The sequence below is a fragment of the Anolis carolinensis genome, chromosome 3 (genome assembly GCF_035594765.1).
Source record: "Anolis carolinensis isolate JA03-04 chromosome 3, rAnoCar3.1.pri, whole genome shotgun sequence".
NCBI lineage: Eukaryota > Metazoa > Chordata > Lepidosauria > Squamata > Dactyloidae > Anolis > Anolis carolinensis.
This window is the reverse complement of record NC_085843.1, coordinates 200,128-222,593: the sequence shown is the minus strand read 5'-3', so window position 1 is coordinate 222,593 and position 22,466 is coordinate 200,128. Positions and strand designations below refer to the sequence as shown.

The 22,466-nt window shown below is 45.2% G+C and overlaps 2 protein-coding genes and 1 pseudogene across 3 annotated transcripts in view; all 3 read right to left on the bottom strand.

Moving 5' to 3' along the window:
• Window positions 1-22,466, bottom strand: part of LOC107983781 (zinc finger protein 135-like) — a 175,498-nt gene that overhangs the window by 52,599 nt on the left and 100,433 nt on the right. The gene's annotated exons all lie outside the window — the stretch shown is intronic.
• LOC100558833 (zinc finger protein 850) overlaps window positions 1-22,466 on the bottom strand; it is a 90,279-nt gene that overhangs the window by 51,700 nt on the left and 16,113 nt on the right. The window lies entirely within an intron of this gene.
• Window positions 11,073-21,713, bottom strand: LOC134297961 (oocyte zinc finger protein XlCOF6-like; annotated as a pseudogene).

The window sequence follows — 22,466 nt, the reverse complement described above, 5'->3', positions numbered from 1 at the left end:
GAATACATGACTTTGGAAAAGTCGAGAATGACCTAATGTTTACATACATCTAATTTTATCACTTCTGATGCAACGTAATATCACACGCAAATATCATCATCAAACCCCACCTTCTGGATCACATTTCCACCAAGGTTTCTATCCCCCCCCACTACAGCAATTATAATTGTTTATACTTTCACCCCTGAGTTCCCAGGCTCATTTTATCTTCTCCCGCCAGGTGCTCGCATGTTTATGTTATGAAGTCAGATTCAGGGCTTGGAAATTCAGCCCTGGGATCTGGCTGCATGACATGGCGCCCCCGTTTTCTTCGTCCTCCTCTCCGGTTCTTCTTTCACCATAGTCCTGAAACAAATCAAACAATAACTCTATGGGTCCATTTTGTCTAAAGTCCCCATATTTTTTTCAGCAAGCTGCGATGGAAGACTGGGTGTATTTTCCCTAAAACTTTTTGGCAATGCCAATTGGAAAGTCACTTCATTGATAACACCCTGTATTCTGAATGGTCCAACATATTTGGGGCCCAGTTTTCTTGAAGGTAACCCCAATTTGATGTTTTGGGTACTTAACCCACACTAGATCTCCTTTATCTAATTTATCGCCTTCCACCCTCTTTCTGTCTGCGAACGTTTTATACTTTTTGTGTGCTTCTTTTAACGATGCAGTCACTTGATTCCAACATTCCATCATTTGCGTTTTTCCATTTCCCTGCCTCTGTTCCTTCATTTTCTGTCCACCTCGGCAATTGGGGTAAAGGTTGTATTTCATACCCGTAAACTACTTCAAAGGGGGTTTTGTTTGTTGCTGAATGTATAGTTGAATTAAAGGCTAGTCCGCAAACGCCAACCACCTAGACCAGTCATTTTGTCTCATGTTAGAGTACATTCGAAGGAACTGCCCAAGCGTTTGCTGAGTACGTTCTACCGCCCGTTTGTCATGGGGTGAAAAGCAGAACTTAAACTCCTTTCTGCTCCTAGCATTTCCAAGATTTTTTCCCAAATTTTGCTGTGAATTGTACTCCTCTGTCACTGACTACTCTACTTGGACATCCATGTAATTTGTAAATATGGTTTATGTACAATTCAGCTAGTTTCTCAGCCGATGGTAGCTTCGTCAGTGCTATAAAGTGGGCCTGTTTAGAAAACAGGTCTAATACTGTCCAAATATAACGATGTCCTTTGCTGACTGGCAGTTCTCCCACAAAGTCCATAGCTACACATTCCCAAGGCCTGGTAGGTTCCGCTACTGTCTGTAACAATCCCATAGGCTTCCCTCCTCCCGATTTATTTCTGGCACAATCATCACATTGGACAACATGATTCTTTATGTCCCTTCCTCATTCCTGGCCACCAACAATGTTTTGCTATTGCCTTTGTTGTTTTGGTAATTCCCTGTATGACCAGCGCTCTGGATGTTGTGAAAACGATGCAGAATCTTAATCCTTAATATTGCTGGGATATACAGTTTCTTGTTTACAAACCAAAATCCCCCCTTCTGGTCCCCCTTTTCTGCGTTGGACGCGATCCATTGATCTCCTTTATAAGACTGTTTTAGTTCATTTCCCCAGTTATCTTCCCCGCCGAGTTCGACAAAAGCCGTGTCCTCCTTTTGGGTTTGTGCTCTTGTCTGACAGCTAAGCCCCATTGTTTGTCAGAGAATATTGTCCCCCTCCTTTGCTGTGGTTAGGCCTTCGTGTGAGGCATGCGTGAAAGAGCATCTGCCAAGACATTCTGTTTCCCTTGAAAAAACTTTAATTGGAAATCGAATCTGCTGAAGTATTGCGCCCATCTGATTTGTTTGGGGGACAATTTTCTAGGAGACTTTAAATACTGGAGATTCTTATGGTCAGACCAAATTTCGAATGGGATTCCGCTTCCCTTCGAGGAAGTGTCGCCAGCATTCTAAGGCTTTTAATATGGCTAATGCCTCTTTTTCCCCATATTGGCCAACTTTTTTCAGTTTCGCTGAACTTCCGTGACAAATATCCACAGGGTTTTAAGTTCCCATTTTGATCCTTTTGCAATAGCACTGCCCCGTACGCACAGTCTGAGGGCATCGCAATGGATTATGAAAGGGCTCCTGATATCAGGGTGTTTTAGGATGGGTCCTTCAGTGAAGCATTCTTTTAAGGTCTCGAATGCCTTTTGGCATTCTGGCGTCCAACTCAGTTTGGCGCCGGGAGCTTTCACTTTTGCTGTCTCCCCTTTCCCTTTTGTTTTTAAAAGTTCTTGTAAGGGGTGCGGTTATTTGTGCAAAGCCTTTTATGAAGGGTCTGTAAAAATTTGCAAAACCCCAGAAATGATTGTAATTGCCTCCTTGTTTGAGGCACTCCCCATTCTTTCACATCTGCTACTTTAGCTGGATCCATAGCTAACCCTTCTGGAGACATTCCGATATCCCAGAAAGTCAATTTGAGTTTTATTAAATTCACATTTGGACAGTTTTGCGTACAGCTTTGCTTCTCTTAGTCTCTGCAAAACTTCCGGACCAATTTTACGTGCTTTTCCTTATCTCAGAAATGATCAAGATATCATCAAGGAATATGAACACCCCTCTGTACAATAATGGGTGTAGTATTTCATTTATAAGCTGCATAAAGCAGCCGCTTCCATTTTTTTAACCCGAAAGGCAAAATTTCGTATTCAAAATGGCCGAATGCGCAGGAAAAATGCGGTTTTCCAAGTATCCTCCGGTTTGATCCTTAATTTTATGATACGCTTCAATTAAATCCAGTTTAGTAAATAATGCTCCCTTTCTTCAATACGGTAATTAAATCCTTGACTAAGGGCATAGGGTATTTATTGTCCTTGGTAATTGCGTTTAAATTTCGATAATCAATGCACAATCTTAGGGAATTGTCTTTCTTTCTCCTAAATAACACTGGAGCCCCGAGAGGAGAATTAGATGGCTTATTGAAGCCTCGAGCCAGGTTTTTATCAATGTATCTTCTCAATTCCTCCTTCTCTTGCACAGACATGGGATACACTTTGGTTTTGGTAAGTCTGCTCCTGGGGTTATTTCAATCCCTACTTCTATATTTCTTTTGGGAGGCAATTTACTGGCCTCTTTCTGATTGAAAACATCCGCAAAGTCTCTGTATTCAGGTGGCAATAGCTGTGGGTCTATTTCCCCTGCTTCGTCTTCCTCGTCCTCCTCTTCTGCAATTTTGCTTATCTCCCATTGCATCTGCTGTTCTTTAAATGCTAAGCTTTTTCCTCTCCAATCTACTTCAGGATTTGCTTGTTCGAGCCATGGTATCCCCAATATTACATGGTATGTGGCAATAGGGGCTATCACAAAGGATATTTCTTCCTCCCCATTTGCCTATTTTGCATGGAACTCCCCGTAATTCCTTTGTAGATACTTCCCCAGCAGCGACTGATCCATCTAGCTGCGAAAATGCAATTGGGGAGTCATGTGCCATCTGCTGGCATTTCAGCGCTCCTGCTAATTCTGGGGTTATAATGTTCCTAGAACACCCGCAGTCTACAAACGCCTTGCAGGTGGCCCGATTTTCTAGCCCCGAGAGGCAAATTGGTACTACTATCATGCGTTTTGTCCCGACTCACCAATCTTTCCGAAGATTCCTGGGGCCTGCACCTCCTCCTCCGCACGCCTCCCGGTTGCTGGCTTGGGCTTTGGGGCTTTTGGCGGCTCCCCCCTTCCGGGCCCAGCATTCCGCTGCTCGGTGGCCCGTCTTCCCACATACAAAGCATCCCGGTTTAGGTCTGTTGTCGTCTCCTCTGGAGGGAATCCCCGGCCTCCCCTCCGGGTCTTTCTTGCTTCCTCGTTTCTCCTCGACCTCTCGCCACCGGTCTTTGCTGGCCGCTGCTGCTCCTGAAGCGCTTTACTTGTGCCAGGGTAGATTCGACGCGCCCCGCTAGTTGAATCCATCCCTGGAGCGTCTCGGGGTCGTCTCTGTGCGCTGCCCAGCTGAAAATCTCGGGGCGTAGTCCCTCTTTAAATAGTTCCACTTTGGTTACTTCAGACCACTCCGGTACCCTTTCCGCGAGGTGGAGGAATTCCTCTGCGTACTCGGGCACCGTTTTGTCCCTCTGTTTTATTCCTTTCAGCTGGTCTCGAGCCCTCAATTGCTCTAGCCGGTCTCTGAACCGGGTTCTCCAGTGCGGCGAGGAAGCGGGGCACTGACCTCAGGCATGGGTCGCGTCTGGCATGCAATTGCACATACCAGCTGGCTGCTCCTCGCTTTAGTGTGTTGCCGATGGCATCGAACCCTGCTTGCTTCGGAGGGAAATGTGTGTGCGTTGTCTTCCATGTATCCTCTAATGCCAATTAGAAAAAAGTTCAGTTCCTCTGATTCCCCTCCGTATTCCAGCTTGAGATCTTCTCTTCTAGGCATCCATTCTGCAGCCCTTTGATATTGTCTGAGCGGCATGGGAAGGGTTGCATCAGGTTTCCTCGGGCGGCTCCTTGGAACACGCCGCGCCCCACTCCGGTGGTCATTCTGCGCGGCTCCTGGAAGTCTGCCGCCGCTGTTGGCTCTTCCGCCCATCCGCATACTGGCCTAGCTGTAGCCCCCTCATCTCGCCTTTCCTCGTCGTACGGCACATCCTCCTCCTCTTCCTGGACCCCCCGCTCCTCTCCGCCTTCGTCTGCGAATCCACTGGACCCGATCCCTGGCCCCAGTGGCCTTTCCACCCCGACGCCCATTCGGGGGTTGGGAGCTCTGTTGGAGACGGTGGCCTCAGGGTCCCCAGGGCTCGCTGACGCTCCACTTCTCGCGCCATGCTGTCCCGGAACTGCAGCTCCTGCCAGTATTCCTCATCTCCCTCGTCCCTTGCCGCCACGGGGCTCTGCGTTGACGCCCGCTGGCCCCCTCTGGCTCCAATCTCCTTCTTTGCTTGGTTCTCTCTCGGCGCCATATCGGCTGGCCTCCTTCTGGAGATTCTCTTCCAATAATGGCACCAATCTCCCCACGGTTCCGACAGCCTGGATAAATTAGTTTCCAGGAAGGATAACCGCAGGGCCACGGTCTCGGCATACTTCCTCCAGATCCCCAACTGGTTTCTGCAGCTGCAGAGACGCCTCTTCCGAGCCTGGGAATTCTCTGGGTCACGCCGTTCGGCTTGGGGTACCCCGTAGAGGAAGCTATGGCTTGCAGCGTCTCTTCTCTCTTCGGCCGGGCCCCTTGCAAAGGCCTCTCTGCCTCATTTGGGCTTTGATCTTCTTCCTCGCTCATTATCACTTCACTGCGAATTCCGCAGGAGGGTGAGAAATGGGATTCTCGACTTTAATGTCAGGCTTACTTCAAAGGACCAGTCTGAACGCAGATCAAAGACAGCTGCTCTCAAACACAATCTTTATTGAAGAATACATGACTTTGGAAAAGTCGAGAATGACCTAATGTTTACATACATCTAATTTTATCACTTCTGATGCAACGTAATATCACACGCAAATATCATCATCAAACCCCACCTTCTGGATCATATTTCCACCAAGGTTTCTATCCCCCCCACACTACAGCAATTATAATTGTTTATACTTTCACCCCTGAGTTCCCAGGCTCATTTTATCTTCTCCCGCCAGGTGCTCGCATGTTTATGTTATGAAGTCAGATTCAGGGCTTGGAAATTCAGCCCTGGGATCTGGCTGCATGACACAGTAGAGTCTCACTTATCCAACGTAAACAGGCCGGCAGGAAAAGTGAATATGTTGGATAATAAGAAGGGATTTAGGAAAAGCCAATTAAACATCAAATTAGGTAATCGTTATACAAATTAAGCACCAAAACATCATATTATACAACAAATTTGACAGAAAAAGTAGTTCCATGCGCAGTAATGCTATGTTGTAATTACAGTAGAGTCTCACTTATCCAACACTCGCTTATCCAACATTCTGGATTATCCAACGCATTTTTGTAGTCAATGCTTTCAATATATCGTGATATTTTGGTGCTAAATTCATAGATACAGTAATTAATATATAGCATTACTGTGTACTGAACTACTTTTTCTGACAAATTTGTTGTCTAACATGATGTTTTGGTGCTTAATTTGTAAAATCATAACTTAATTTGATGTTTAATAGGGTTATCCTTAATTCCTCATTATCCAACATATTCGCTTATCCAACGTTCTGCCGGCCCGTTTATGTTGGATAAGTGAGACTCTACTGTACTGTATTTACAAATTTACCACTAAAATATCACAATGAATTTAAAACACTGACTACAAAAACATTGATTATGAAAAGGCAGACTGCGTTGGATAATCCAGAACATTGTATAAGCGAATGTTGGATAAGTGAGATTCTTCTTTAATATGAAATAATTACCGGGATAGAATAATGCAGAACAATATAATCTCTAAAACCAGGACAGTAAATGAACAGGGGAATCCCACACAGGAAACAATCAGGGCCAGCTAACACCTCCCAACAAAGTATTCCCATCATCAAAATCAGGCAAATCCTCTGTTTTCTCAGGGCAACAGACAGTAGAAGCACATAAAATATCGCAAACAACACCACTCTGAAAACAAGGGAATTCCAGACAGGAAACAATCAGGGCCAGCTAACACCTCCCAACAAAGTATTCCCAACATCAAAGTCTGGAAAATCCTCTGTTTTCTCAGGGCCACAGACAGTAGAAGCACATAAAATATCGCAAAGAACACCACTCTGAAAACAAGGAAATTCCAGACAGGAAACAATCAGGGCCAGCTAACACCTCCCAACAAAAAATTCACTCAGGGAGGAAACAGCCAGGCTTTAAAGCTGCAAGGTCATTACATCCTAATCATTTTTCCTAATTGCAGCATTCATACTTGCCTCCAGCAAACAAAAAAAACCAATCAGAAATATTGTATATTCACAACCTTTAGGAAATAATATCCCCTGATGGCGCAGCGTGTTAAAGCACTGAGCTGCTGAACTTCTGGACCGAAAGGCCACAGGTTTGAATTGGGGGAGCGGAGAGAGCCCCCACTGTTAGCCCCAGCTTCTGCCAACCCAGAAGTTCGAAAACATGCAAATGTGAGTGCATCAATAGGTACTGCTCCGGCAGGAAGGTAACGCCGCTCCATGCAGTCATCCCACATGACCTTGGAGGAGTCTACGGACAACGCCCGCTCTTCGGCTTAGAAATGGAGATGAGCACCAACCCGCATAATTAGACATGACTGGACTTAATGTCAGGGGAAAACCTTTACCCTTGACCTTAACTACCACCAATTCCTCAATACTTTATTTCCCATATCACCATACTTCGCCACAGCAACGCGTGGCCGGGCATAGCTAGTATATTATATTATTAGCATAGCACAATATTAGCATTATATATTACTATATTGAACTATACCACTATACTGTAATATTATATGTAATATATATCATATAATTAATATTATTATATGGTATTATTAGTATTATATTGTATAACATTATATTATTACCAATATTATATGTATATACAATATATTATATTATTTAAAATGATATAAAAATATTGTATTATAAAACTGAGGGCGGGGGCCAGGTAAATGACCTTGGAGGGCCGCATCCGGCCCCCGGGCCTTAGTTTGGGGACCCCTGCCCTGGACTCTCCACAGATATATATTCTTTCCTTTCCTTACTTAGTTTATCCATACCTCACAACCTCTGAAGATGCCTGCCATAGATGTGGGCGAAACGTCAGGAGAGACTTCTGGAACATGGCCACACAGCCCGAAAGACATACAACAACCCTAAGCAAGGAAGGTTTATATATCTGTGGAAGGCCCTGTGTGGGGAAAAGAACTCTTGTCTGCTGGAGGCCAGTGTTAATGTTGCAATTAATCACTTCAATTAGCATTAAATGGCCTTCCCAGCTTCCCCTCCTGGCCTGAGGGAATCCTTTGTTCAGAGTCGTTAGCTGCCCCTGATTGATTCCTGTCTGGAATTCTTCTGTTTTCAGAGTGCTACTCCTTTTTTGACTGTCCAACAGACAAGAGTTCTTTCCCCCACGATGGACCTTCCACAAATATATATTTAACGTATCTGCTTAGTGACTTCTTTGCCCTAGAGATTGTCTTCCAAAAAGTGGCAGAATCATGTAACCTTGAGGCAAAAATTAGTTTCTCCCAATTCTTTTTTTTATCTCTAATTAGCTTTTTATATCTTTCCTTTAATAGGAACCAATCCAGAGGCAAAGATACAATTCAGCTCCCTGTACCTCATGTAATATCTTCATAAGGGATTCTTCATGTACAGGCATCCTGGGTCAAACCAAGGTTTAGATCTAAAAGGTGCTGCCTTCTGATTTGTAGGATTAGCTGACCATCACACTCAACGATCTAGGCTTCCGACAACAACAATCGTTCATCATCTGCATGGACATCCTGACCCTGAAAGGATAGGGACACAATTAAAGGGAGGTGGTCACTCTGTACGTGTACCCACTCCAAAACTGTAAACCGTATTTAACAACTCATAAGAAATAATAATCAATAGTTGAATCTGTACGGCCAATCAAAAAAGCATATTCTCCAGATGGATCCTCATTCATGCCAACATTCAATAGTATTATGTCTCGGCTATTGATCATTCGTAGAAGACAAAGCCCACAATGACTGCAGATAACACTTTCAGACGGCATATCAGGAACGGGGTGGGCAGCCGCGAGTTCAGGAGCAGGCTCACTGAAATGGCCATAAAGAGCTTCATCATTTGGGCCATCAAAATCTCCTGCCAGTATTATAGAAGCACCGAGATATAAAAATGTCATTTTACTGACAAAGAGTGCATCACCAACATGAAAAGTTTGAAAAGTCTGTTTTAGACAGCCTTATGGGAGCGGAGTGAGCTCCCGCTGTTAGCTCCAGCTTCTGCCAACCTAGCAGTTTGAAAACATGCCAATGTGAGTAGATCAATAGGTACCGCTCCGGTGGGAAAGTAACGGCGCTCCATGCAGTCATGCCAATGGCCACATGACCTTGGAGGTGTCTATGGACAATGCCGGCTCTTTGGCTAAGAAATGGAGATGAGCACCAACCCCAAGAATCAGACATGACTGGACTTTACCTCAGGGGAAACCTTTACCTTTTTCAGGGCCAAACACCTCTGGATTGTATGTGTCTGTAGATCTGAACTCTCAGAGAGGTGCTATTCACAGAACATGCATTTATAAGGTTTCTGGTGAGTCCTTTGATGTGAATGTAGATGTGCACGACTGAAGCTCTGTACACAATCTAGGTACACTGTTCCCTCGCAAACCCGCGGCTCACTTTTTGCGGATCCGCTATATCACGGTTTTTTTAAAAAATTAAATTTTTTAAATAAAGGCGGGCTCGGTCCTCTCCTTCCTACCGCTGCCGCCCTCCTCGCCCTCCTCTTCCTCTTCCTCCTCCTCGCACACTCCTCGCTTGAGGGAGAAAGAGTGGGACGTTTCAATCTATCCCTCCCAGTCCAGGAGGCAGTCCATCCCAAGGCCGGTCTGGGAAGGAAAGGAGGCTGCTGGCATCTCGACAGGCACGGACTCCTCTCCCTGGGGCTTCTCTGCAGCGAGAAGGGACCGCACCTCCTGGGGATGGCTCCTTGCAGGAGGAGGAGGAGGAGGAGGAGGAGGAGAGGCTCTCGGGGCTGAGGAGGAAGGAAGGCAGGGATGAGGGAAGCAGGGAGGGAAGGGAGGGAGGAGAAGGGGTAGCCGGTCTGCTCCGCCCCGGGCGCCTCTCTCTCGCAATCCCTCCCTCCCACTCCGTCCGCTGCAGTGGACCGGCCCCAAGCATAGAATCATAGAATAGTAGAGTTGGAAGAGACCTCATAGGCCATCCAGTCCAACCCCCGCCAAGAAGAAGGAAATCGCATTCAAAGCACTCCTGACAGATGGTCATCCAGCCTCTGCTTAAAAGCCTCCCAAGAAGGAGCCTCCACCACAGTCTGGGGCAGAGAGAGAGTTCCACTGCCAAACAGCCCTTCTCACAGTGAGGCAGTTCTTCCTGATGTTCAGGTGGAATCTCCTTCCTTTCCTGTAGTTTGAAGCCCTTGTTCCCTTGCGTCCTAGTCTGCAGGGCAGCAGAAAACAAGCTCCCTCCCTCCTCCCTATGACTTCCCTTCACGTATTTGTACATGGCTCTCATGTCTCCTCTCAGCCTTCTCTTCTGCAGGCTAAACATGCCCAGCTCTTTAAGCCGCTCCTCATAGGGCTTGTTCTCCAGACCCTTAATCATTTTAGTTACCCTCCTCTGGACGCTTTCCAGCTTGTCAACATCTCCCTTCATCTGCGGTGCCCAAAATTGGACACAGTGTGATTCCAGGTGTGGTCTGACCAAGGCAGAATAGAATAAGGGGGAGCAGGACTTCCCTGGATCTAGACGCTATTCCCCTATTGATGCAGGACAGAATCCCATTGGCTTTTTTAGCTGCCGCATCACATTGTTGGCTCATGTTTAACTTGTTCCCCACGAGGACTCCAAGGTCTTTTTCACATGTAGTGCTGTCTAGCCAGGCATCGTCCCCCATTCTGTATCTTTGATTTCCATTTTTTCTGCCAAAGTGAAGTATCTTGCATTTGTCCCTGTTGAACTTCATTTTGTGAGTTTCGGCCAATCATCTCTCTAGTCTTGTCAAGATTGTTTTGAATTCTGCTCCTGTCTTCTGGAGTGTTGGCTCTCCCTCCCAGTTTGGTGTCGTCTGCAAACTTGATGATCGTGCCTTCTAACCCTTCGTCTAAGTCGTTAATAAAGATGTTGAACAGAACCGGGCCCAGGACGGAGCCCTGCTTGTGGCACTCCACTCGTGACTTCTTACCAAGATGAAGATGACGCATTGGTGAGAATCACCCTTTGGGTTCCCAAGAAGCAGAGCCCTCCTTCTCCTCTTCCCTTTCCTTTCTTCCTCTTGCCCTGAAAGGATCCAAGGAAAGTTTCCTTCTCCGAAGCGCAGGCAGGCAGGCTCTCCTCCTGCTCTTCCTCCTCCTCCTCCTCTTCGCCTCCCCCCTCCCCCGCCTGGGCGACGCCTCTCCCGCCGCTTAACCCCTTCCTGCCGCAGTCTCGTGTCCGAGTATTTGCAGCGCAGCAGTAGTTGGATGGAAGCAGCGGAGCGCAGAACGAAGAGACACTCAGAGACGTTGGTAAAGCTATTTACAAAGTTTTACTGTATGCAGCAGTAATCAACACAAACAGACTTGCAGATGAACACAGGACCGTTCTGTTCTCCAACAGAATTTTACTCAAACTCTATAGGCAGACAGAACTCAGCTGAACTGACGCAATCAATCGTGCACCAACACTTGTGTCTGGATACTCCCTAGTTCCAGCCACACATCAAGGACATCATAGCTTCTTGGCAATTAACTCTTTCCACACTATGGTACATTCTGGATGATGCAATCAGTTGCAATACCAGCATGGCACAAATTGCACTTAAACACTATTAATACACAAATCCCACATTAACACCCTGCACCCCTGGCTTCGCTCTGTAGGTGTGTGTGTGTGTGTGTGTCCCTCTCCTTACTGCCTTTGCCGAGGGAGAGGAAACCTGGGGAGAGAGAAGGGAAGAGTCCTGCGAGCCCACTTTCCTTGGCAAAGAGGAAGGACCGAGTGGGCATGGAGAAAGGGGCCCGCCAGCACTGATAGGAAAGGCTTCAATATACAGTAATGTATAAATATTACAATAAAAAGAGTCCCGCTATTTTGCAGTTTTCCACTTTTCATGGGCAGGCCCGAAAAGTGAGAGGACACTATATTTATAGCGGTTTCCCAAGTGAGAGTTCTTTGATGATAGCGTACACTTCCACACTCAGTGAAGCTGTATCCACACTCCAGGCACTTATACGTTTTCTCCCCAGCGTGAGGCCTCTGATGTGAATGCAGATATCCCTTCTGAGCAAAGCTCTGTCTCCACTCAAGGCATTCATAAGTTTTTCCCCCTCGTGTGAGTCCTATGATGTGAACATAGACTTCCACTCTCAGAAAAGCTCTGTCCACACTCCAGGCACGTATAGGGTTTCTCCCCAGTGTGAGTCTTTTGATGTTTAAGTAGACTTCCATTCTCAGTGAATCTCTGTCCACACTCCAGGCATGCATAGGGTTTCTCCCCAATGTGAATCCTTTGATGTCTTCGTAGACTTGTCCTATAAATGAAGCTCTTTCCACACTCCATGCATGTATGGGGTTTCTCACCAGTGTGAGTCCTTTGATGTAAATGTAGACTCCCACTACAAATGAAGCTCTTTCCACACTCAAGGCATGAATAGGGTTTCTCCCCAGTGTGAGTCCTTTGATGTTTACGTAGACTTCTACTCTCAGTGAAGCTCTTTCCACACTCCAGGCATGTATAGGGTTTTTCCCCAGTGTGAGTCCTTTGATGTTTACGTAAATTTCCACTCTCAGTGAAGCTCTTTCCACATTGAAGGCATGTATAGGGTTTCTCCCCAGTGTGAGTCCTTTGATGTCTACGCAGACTACTACTCTAAGTGTAGCTCTGTCCACACTCCAGGCATGAATAGGGTTTCTCCCCAGTATGAGTCCGCTGATGTGAACGTAGTTTTCCACTCTCAGTGAAGCTCTTTCCACACTCCAGGCATGTATAGGGCTTCTCCCCAGTATGAGTCCGCTGATGTGAACGTAGTTTTCCACTAGCATTGAAGCTCTGTCCACACTCCAGGCACGTATAGGGTTTCTCCCCAGTGTGAGTCCACTGATGTGAACGTAGACTTCCACTCTCAGTGAAGCTCTTTCCACACTTTAGGCATGTATAGGGTTTCTCCCCAGTGTGAGTCCTTTGATGTAAACGTAGACTTCCACTCTCAGTGAAACTCTGCCCACACTCCAGGCATGTATAAGGTTTCTCCCCAGTGTGAGTCCTTTGATGTGCATCTAGATTTCCTCTCCGAGCAAAGCTCTTTCCACACTCAAGGCATGTATAGGGTTTCTCCCCAGTGTGAATCCTTTGATGTTCACGTAGTCTTCTACTCTCAGTGAAGCTCTTTCCACACTCCAGGCATGTATAGGGTTTTTCCCCAGTGTGAGTCCTTTGATGTTTACATAAATTTCCACTCTCAGTGAAGCTCTTTCCACATTGAAGGCATGTATAGGGTTTCTCCCCAGTGTGAGTCCTTTGATGTCTACGCAGACTGCTACTCTGAGTGTAGCTCTGTCCACACTCCAGGCATGTATAGGGTTTCTCCCCAGTATGAGTCCGCTGATGTGAACGTAGTTTTCCACTCTCAGTGAAACTCTGCCCACACTCCAGGCATGTATAGGGTTTCTCCCCAGTGTGAGTCCTTTGATGTGCATCTAGATTTCCTCTCTGAGCAAAGCTCTTTCCACACTCCAGGCATGTATAGGGTTTCTCCCCAGTGTGAGTCTGCTGATGTTTATGTAGACTTCCACTCTGAGTGAAGCTCTGTCCACACTCAAGGCATGTATAGTGTTTCTCCCCAGTGTGAATCCTTTGATGTTTACGTAGACTTCTACTCTCAGTGAAGCTCTTTCCACACTCCAGGCATGTATAGGGTTTTTCCCCAGTGTGAGTCCTTTGATGTTTACATAAATTTCCACTCTCAGTGAAGCTCTTTCCACACTCCAGGCATGTATAGGGTTTCTCCCCAGTGTGAGTCTGCTGATGTTTATGTAGACTTCCACTCTGAGTGAAGCTCTGTCCACACTCAAGGCATGTATAGGGTTTCTCCCCAGTGTGAGTCCTTTGATGTGCATCTAGATTTCCTCTTTGAGCAAAGCTCTTTCCACACTCCAGGCATGTATAGGGTTTCTCCCCAGTGTGAATCCTTTGATGTTTATGTACACTTCCATTCTCAGTGAAGCTCTGTCCACACTCCAGGCATGCATAGGGTTTCTCCCTAATGTGAATCTTTTGATGTCTTCGTAGACTTGTCCTATAAATGAAGCTCTTTCCACACTCCAGGCATATATGGGGTTTCTCCCCAGTGTGAGTCCGCTGATGTTTGCATAGACTTCCACTCTCAGTGAATCTCTGTCCACACTCCAGGCATGTTTCTCTCCAGTGTGTTTCTTTTGTTGCAAACATAGTTTTGAACTGTAACTAAAGCCCTTTCCACACTCCATGCATGTATAAGGTTTCTCCGCAGTGTGAGTCTTTTGATGTGAACATAGATCTACACTCTGCGCAAATCTCTTTCCACACTCCAGGAATTCATAGGGCTTCTCCACAGTGTGTGTCCTTTCATGTCGCTGCAGACCATCACTGAGTGTAACTCACTCTTTCCACACTCCAGGTATTTGGATGCTTTCTCCTTCACGTCCACTGTGATATCGGTGTTTCATTAGAATACAGATACTTGACTCTTCTTTTTTCCTTTCTTATCTGTAAGTGAGGTCAGGAATTCAGCAAGATCTTCACCTTGGGAGGATTTCTTCTTCCTATATTATTTCTTTCCTTACGGCACCCAAGACGTGGCTCCATAGAATCCTCATTTCCCTGGTCAGGAAAAAAAGCAAAAGATCAAGAATGGAAGCCAGAAATCTTCTTTACCTCCAAGATTTCCCCCTTTCATTTCATGGGTTATGTTGAAAATGGAAATACAGCAGAGTCTCACTTAACCAACATAAACACTCCTGCAGAACATTGTATATGCAAAAATATTGGACAATAAGGAGGGATTAAGGGAAAGCCTATTAAACGTCAAATTTAGCTATGATTTTACAAATTAAGCACCAAAACATCATGTTTTATTTATTTATTTCCCTCATTTCTATCCCACTTTCTCACCCGAAGGGACTCAGGGAGGCTCACAAAAATTCAATGCCAATATGCAATACAAAAAGATAAAACATAAGCAATTAAAACAATTGGATAATTTAACAAAATACAATAAATACATTTAAAACAATAGAATATAAAATACTTGAACCATTTGTCCACAAAACCTTGTACATGAACCATAATCCGGACCGAGTCGAAGCCAACAGAGTTCACTCATCAAATGCTTGCTCACAAAGCCAAGTCTTCACCTTTTTCCTAAAACTCAGAAGGGATGGAGCCTGCCGGATATCACTGGGGAGGGAGTCCCACAGCCGAGGAGCCACCACTGAGAAGGCCCTGTCTCTCAACCCCACCAGCCGCACCTGTGAGACAGGTGGGACCGAGAGCAGGGCCTCCCCAGATGATCTTAAAGTTCTCGTAGGCTCATGTTTTACAAGTCTACCACTTGTTTGGGAGAAAGGCTGTACTTGCATGTTGCTGCCTAGAGAATCAGTTGTGGATCCACGCGGGAGTAAGACTGCTGAATAATACAGAATGTTAAACGAATGATGGTTGGATAAGCGAGTCTACAGTATCAAGAAAGGCAGACATCGAGGTCTTAAGCACACAAATAGATACCAGGAAAAGCAATCAATTATTCTTAATAAAGAAGGGAATGAATCCAGAAAAAAAGAAGAACAGGGAGGGAGGGTAAAAAGAATGAGTGATAGAAGGAAACAAGGAAATCTCCTTCCAATATTCCAGAAGGAATTGAAGACTTGGATGTCTGGACAAGCCTTTGAGCATGTCTAGTCCCAATGGTCTGCAGTTAATGCCACAGAACTGCACTTTTGCCCTCTGCCCTCGCTCATTGACTAACATTTTCACCATCCTATTCCCTGCTCCTGTTTGCAGTTGGCTATGTTTTATGACCGGTCTCATCATAGGTTACTAGGTGCAGTTTTGAGCTTAAACCTTGTTTGATATGTTTTATCTTGTATAGTATTGTGTGTTTATTGTACATTGTTTTTAGGCACACTGTGCCATACGTAAACCACCCCGAGTCCTTTTGAGGAGATGGAGGCGGGGTACAAAAGTAAGGTTATGATTAGAGTTGTTATTATTAATACTGGAGCATCACTTTGGTTTCATTGGGCTGAACACAAATGTGGCCAAAGGAACGGAAGGCAGGCAGGCATAAAGGAACGGCTCTTTCCAGTATTAAAAGGTGTCATTCACTGGATAACGGGTTTCCCGGAATTACCAGGATGTGCTGTATCCTGAGGGACACAACGATTACGGGGCTGCCTTTCACGTCTGCGTCCTGAGCATCCCAACGCAGGCGCCTCCTGCCATCAAAGCAATCCTGCTGCCAACCAAGACCTGCCTCTCCACCGTCTAATTCAAACCACCACTGAGGCTTGATGGGATGTTCACAAAACGAGTCTCTGCTGAACCAAGTCCCCCCTGGGCCATTCACTCCCTCGGCTGAGCCCCAGGATGGGATGCAAAGACAAGCACAGCTCCACCCACAATGCATTTTCCTGTCAATCTTTCTCCTTTGCCCACTTCTCTCTTTTTTCCTTGTCCTTTGTCCAGGGGAATATTTTCAGCAGCAGCAGGAGCATTAGAGAAAAACAGGCTTTCATGCAGGGTCCTAGGAATTTCTTTACTGTGACCAGTGCTTTGAATGTCTAGTTGTGTTTCAGAGAATAATACAGTAGAGTCTCGCTTATCCAACATTCTGTATTATCCAACGATGTCTGCCTTTTAGTAATCAATGTTTTTGTAGTTAATGTTTTCAATTTATTGCAATGTTTTGTCGCTAAATTCGTAAATGTAGTAATTACACTACGTTACTGTGTATTGAACTGCTTTTTCAATACACAGTAATGTCGTATCGGACACCTTTGTACTAATCAAACAAAACTTCCCAAAACTTCTATGAACAGAAAGATGGAGTGGCCATGGGGAGCCCTCTCAGCCCAGTAGTAGCTAATTTCTACATGGAAGACTTTTATTTATTTATTTATTTTATTTATTTTTCAAACTTATATGCCGCCACTCCCCTAGGGCTTGGAGCGGCTTACAAGAACCGGCTAAAATCAACAATTTAAAAAACATTTTAAAAACATCATTTAAAAAAAATCTTTAAAACATCCTAAAAGCACCTTTTAAAACATCAGCAACAGAACTCAAAAGCCTGCCGAAACAGGTGTGTCTTACATGCCCTGCGGAAGGCCAACAAGTCCCGCAAGGCACGAACTTCAGGTGGCAAGGTGTTCCACAGAGATGGCGCCACTACTGAAAAGGCTCTGCGTCTAGTTGCAGTTAGACGCAAGGTCTTAAAACTGGGGACTTCCAGCAGGTCTTGGTCCTCAGAACGGAGGGATCTCTGGGGTTTGTAGGGGGTGAGGCGGTCCCTCAGGTACATCGGCCCTGGACCATGTAAGGCCTTGAAGGTAAGCACCATCACTTTGAAAGTGATCCGGTGCTCAATTGGTAACCAGTGCAGCTGCCGTAAGATTGGTGTTATGTGGCATCTTATGGGGACTCCCGCAAGGAGCCGGGCAGCTGCATTTTGCACCAATTTGAGCTTCCGGATCACCGACACAGGAAGGCCAATGTAAAGGGCATTACAGTAATCCAGTCTCGAGATGACTGTAGCCTGGATCACTGTAGCCAGGTTGTCCCTAGATAGATAGGGGGCTAGCCGTCTAGCCTGCCGAAGATGAAAAAAGGCAGGGCTTTGAAAAACAAGCCCTGGAAACAGCACTAAAAAAGCCAACTATATGGTTCAGATATGTTGATGACACCTTCACCATTTAGAGCAATGGAGAAGAACTCAGCAAGTTCCTGGACCACCTCAACAGCATCCACCCAAACATCCAGTTCACCATGGAAAAAGAAAAGATGTTCTAGTCCAGGGGTCCCCAAACTTTTTGAACAGGGGGCCAGTTCATGGTTTCTCGGACCGTTGGAGGGCCAGATGATAGTTTTGGGTTTTTTAAAGAAAAAACTATGAACAAATTCCTATGCACAGTGCACATATCTTATTTTGAGGTAAAAAAACAAAAAGGGAACAAATACAGCCTCAATGTTGTTAATCATCATCATCATAAAAATAATAAAGTGTTAGATTTTACAATGTATTGAGTCATTCACTGCTAATGGGCTTCTATTGGGAATGCTGATTGATTGTGTATGGGGAATCATTTGGGGAATGTGTTTGGGCATACTCCAGGTGATTGTCAATGATGCAATCCTGAGTTTGGGTTGGGTCAATTAGTTGGTAAACAATCAAGAATTACTATGTGTAAATTTATTGTATATAAGGAACCATGTTCAGTGTATTTTCCCTCCCTTTTTTGATGTTGTGAAGTCTATATGCAATTAAACCTGTCTACTAGGACAAGATACTGCGAACTGTGGGTGAGTCTGTAATATCATCTAGACTGGGGGAAAGACAGTAGTAAAATTGACAATGGCTGGGCATGTGCTCAAGTGTCTACTGTGGAAGCAGACTGGAAGACTAAAAGTACTGAGCAGGTGTAAGCTACTGGAAGGCGCTGAGACTGTGGAGGTATAAAGTTAAATCTTAACTTAAATCTTGGAAGAGACCCCTTGGGCCATCTACTCCAACCCCCTTTGCCTTTGTGCACCAAAACATAATCAGAGCACCCCTCACCAACAACACCAACAATGTAATAATCAGGGTTGGAAGAGACTAGCTTTCAAAAAAAAATGAATTTACAACAGGCTGCAAAGTTTTCTTTCAGTCATTCACATTGGAATGACTGAGGAGGAGGGAGAGGGGCACACACAGACTCCGTGATTGTTTCGCCGCGCATACACAACCCTCACTCTAACTCTGGATGTGAGAACTCCCTCCTTGTGGATGCTCGCGTGCGATGAAACAACAACAGAGGCATGCCTGTGGGGAAAGGAAGAGGCCTCCCAATTTGCCTCACCACGCCGCACACGCATCCACCAGGAGGGAGTCTGCGTGGCAAGATAAAATGGGAGGCCTCTTCCTTTGGCCACAGGCACTCCTCCGTTGTTCTTTCGCCTCTTCCATCAATGAGGAAGGAGCACATGGGGTGAGGGAGCAGGGAAAGGCACTCGCCTGTCCTTGCTCCCTCGCCCGCCCCACGCGCTCCTTTCCCGCTGTCACTGCCGAGGAAGGACCGCACAGGGCGAGGGAGTAGGTAGTGCGCAGGGCGAGCGAGTAGGCGGGAAAGGTGGACTCAGTATATTATTTGAGAAGACAGAAATGCTCGACCACTCCAACAACTATCAGGTCAGACTACACAGAGAAGACATTGAAAGCCACAAGCAACAGAAAGGAGCAAACCATGAAAATGAACAAAATCTGGTTATCGGTATTAAAAAACTCCAAAATCAGAACAATAAATAAGGAACATTCTGAAAACAGAAAAATTCCAGACAGGTCATCCTACACCTCTTAACACGCCTGCCATAGATGTGGGCGAAACGTCAGCAGAGAATACTTGTGGAACATGGCCAGACAGCCCGGAAAACATACAACAACCCAAGCAAACAGTTGCTATTATTGTATTTTTGTTGTGGGCCACCATGCGTCCTTTTTGGGACAGGGGGCGAGATACTAATAAAGTTTATTATATTATTATTATAACAGCAAACAAGTTAGATATGCTGGATTTCATATCACAAAGTCACAAGTCGAACACTTCCCAAGTGTCTAGGACTGTGTGATGTATTTTCGGATGATGTGAAAACCTGCAAAAGTATTGGAAAATGAACATGAAAAGACACTGTGGGACTTCCGAATCCAGACTGACAAAGTTCTGGAACACAACACACCAGACATCACAGTTGTGGAAAAGAACAAGGTTTGGATCATTGATGTGGCCATCCCAGGTGACAGTCGCATTGACGAAAAACAACAGGAAAAACTCAGTCGCTCCAAGGTGAACTCAACCACCTAAACTGGGCTCTACAGGCCAATGGATACTCCACCACAGACATCAGAAGAGCTGCAAGGCCAAGAACAAGCCATGAGAGTCAAGACAAAGATCCACCCAGAGGAAAGGTGTTCTTACCACACATCAAGGGAACTACTGACCGCATAGGGAAGCTGATGAAGAAGCACAACCTACAAACTATCTACAGACCCACGAAGAAAATCCAACAAATGCTACGGTCAGCGAAGGACAAGAGGGATCCTCTCTCTTCTGCAGGAGTCTACCGGATACCATGCAGCTGTGGACAAGTCTACATAGGGACCACCAAACGCAGCGCCCAAACAAGAGTCAAAGAACATGAAAGGCACTGCAGACTAATTCAACCAGAGAAATCAGCCATAGCAGAGCATTTGATGAACCAGCCTGGACACAGAATACTATTTGAGAACACAAAAATGCTGGACCATTCTAACAACTATCATGTCAGACTACACAGAGAAGCCATTGAAATCCACAAGCATGTGGACAACTTCAACAGAAAGGAAGAAACCATGAAAATGAACAAAATCTGGCTACCAGTATTACAAAACTCCAAAATCAAAACAGTAGATGGGAACCAACACAATGAGGACTTGACTGAACAAAGGATGCCCCCAGGCAAGGGACAAAACATTTCCAGTGCCAATTAGGGTGATTAACTGAAACATTAATGCTGGCTCCCAGTGACAAAGAACTCTTGCCACACCTTGGACTCTACACAGATATATATTCTTTCCTTTCCTGACTTAGTTTATCCATACCTCACAACATCTGAGGATGCCTGCCATAGATGTGGGCGAAACGTCAGGAGAGAATGCTTCTGGAACATGGCCACACAGCCCGAAAGACATACAACAAGCCTCAATGTTAATAATCATATTAAAATTAATGCAGAGGGTTGGCAGAGATGCCCTGGGCCATTTAGTCCCACCCCCTTCTGCCTTTCTGCACCAAAATCACAAGCAAAGCACCCCTGACAGATGGCCACCCAGCCTCAATGTTAATACAGTAGAGTCTCACTTATCCAAGCTTCTGGATTATCCAAGCAATTTTTGTAGTCAATATTTTCAATATATCGTGATATTTTGGTGCTAAATTCATAAATACAGTAATTAAAACACAACATTATTGCGTATTAAACTACTTTTTCTGTCAAATTTGTTGTAAAACATGATGTTTTGGTGCTTAATTTGTAAAACCATAACCTAATTTGATGTTTAATAGGCTTCTCCTTAATCCCTCCTTATAATAATTGGACAAATGTTCGACAGTGGCATTGAAGAAGGGAAAAATCATTGAAAGTGAGGGCATAAATATGCCTAATGGCCAAACAATAAAGTGTCACCAGCCAGAGGCCTATAAATATCTGGGCATATTACAGCTGGACAACAACAACCATGAACATGTGAAGACTGTGGTCAGCAAAGAATACACACAAAGGGTCAGAAAAATTCTCAAAAGCAAGCTCAATGGAGGCAACACCATCAAGGCCATAAACACCTGGGCCATACCTGTCATAAGATATACTGCTGGCATCATAAACTGGACACAGATGGAACTGGACAATTTGGACAGAAAAACCAGAAAACTCATGACCATTCATCATTCACTGCACCCTCGCAGTGATGTTGACCGGCTCTATCTGCCTAGAAGATCAGGGGGCAGAGGACTCTTGCAAGTAAAGCAAGCAGTCAAAGAAGAAGAACATGCCCTGGCAGAATATGTCAAGCAAAGTGAAGAACCTGCTTTGATTGAAGTCAAAAATCAGAAACTCCTCAAAACACAGCAGACAAAGAATCAGTACAAGAAAGCCGCACTACAAACTAGAGCTGACAGCTGGCACAACAAAACACTGCATGGAAAGTTCCTTGACAAAATTGAAGGAAAAGCTGACAAGGAGAAGACCTGGCTCTGGCTCACGAATGGGACCCTGAAGAAGGAGACAGAAGGCCTGATCCTTGCAGCCCAGGAGCAAGACATCAGGACAAAGGCAATTAATAATAATAATAATAATAATAATAATAATAATAATAATAATAGAAGACCTGGCTCTGGCTCACGAATGGGACCCTGAAGAAGGAGACAGAAGGCCTGATCCTTGCAGCCCAGGAGCAAGACATCAGGACAAAGGCAATTAATAATAATAATAATAATAATAATAATAATAATAGAAGACCTGGCTCTGGCTCACGAATGGGACCCTGAAGAAGGAGACAGAAGGCCTGATCCTTGCAGCCCAGGAGCAAGACATCAGGACAAAGGCAATTAAGGCCACGATCGAAAAATCAGCTGATGACCCAAAATGCAGACTGTGTAAGGAAACCAACGAAACCATTGATCATATCCTCAGCTGCTGTAAGAAAATCGCACAGACAGACTACAAACAGAGGCACAACTATGTGGCCCAAATGATTCATTGGAACTTATGCCTCAAGTACCACCTCCCTGCAGTAAAGAACTGGTGGGATCACAAACCTGCAAAAATATTGGAAAATGAGCACGCAAAGATACTGTGGGACTTCCGAATCCAGACTGACAAAGTTCTGGAACACAACACACCAGACATCACAGTTGTGGAAAAGAACAAGGTTTGGATCATTGATGTTGCCATTCCAGGTGACAGTCGCATTGACGAAAAACAACAGGAAAAACTCAGCCGCTATCAGGACCTCAAGATTGAACTTCAAAGACTCTGGCAGAAACCAGTGCAGGTGGTCCCGGTGGTGATGGGCACACTAGGTGCCGTGCCAAAAGATCTCAGCCGGCATTTGGAAACAATAGACATTGACAAAATCACCATGAAATCCAGCATAT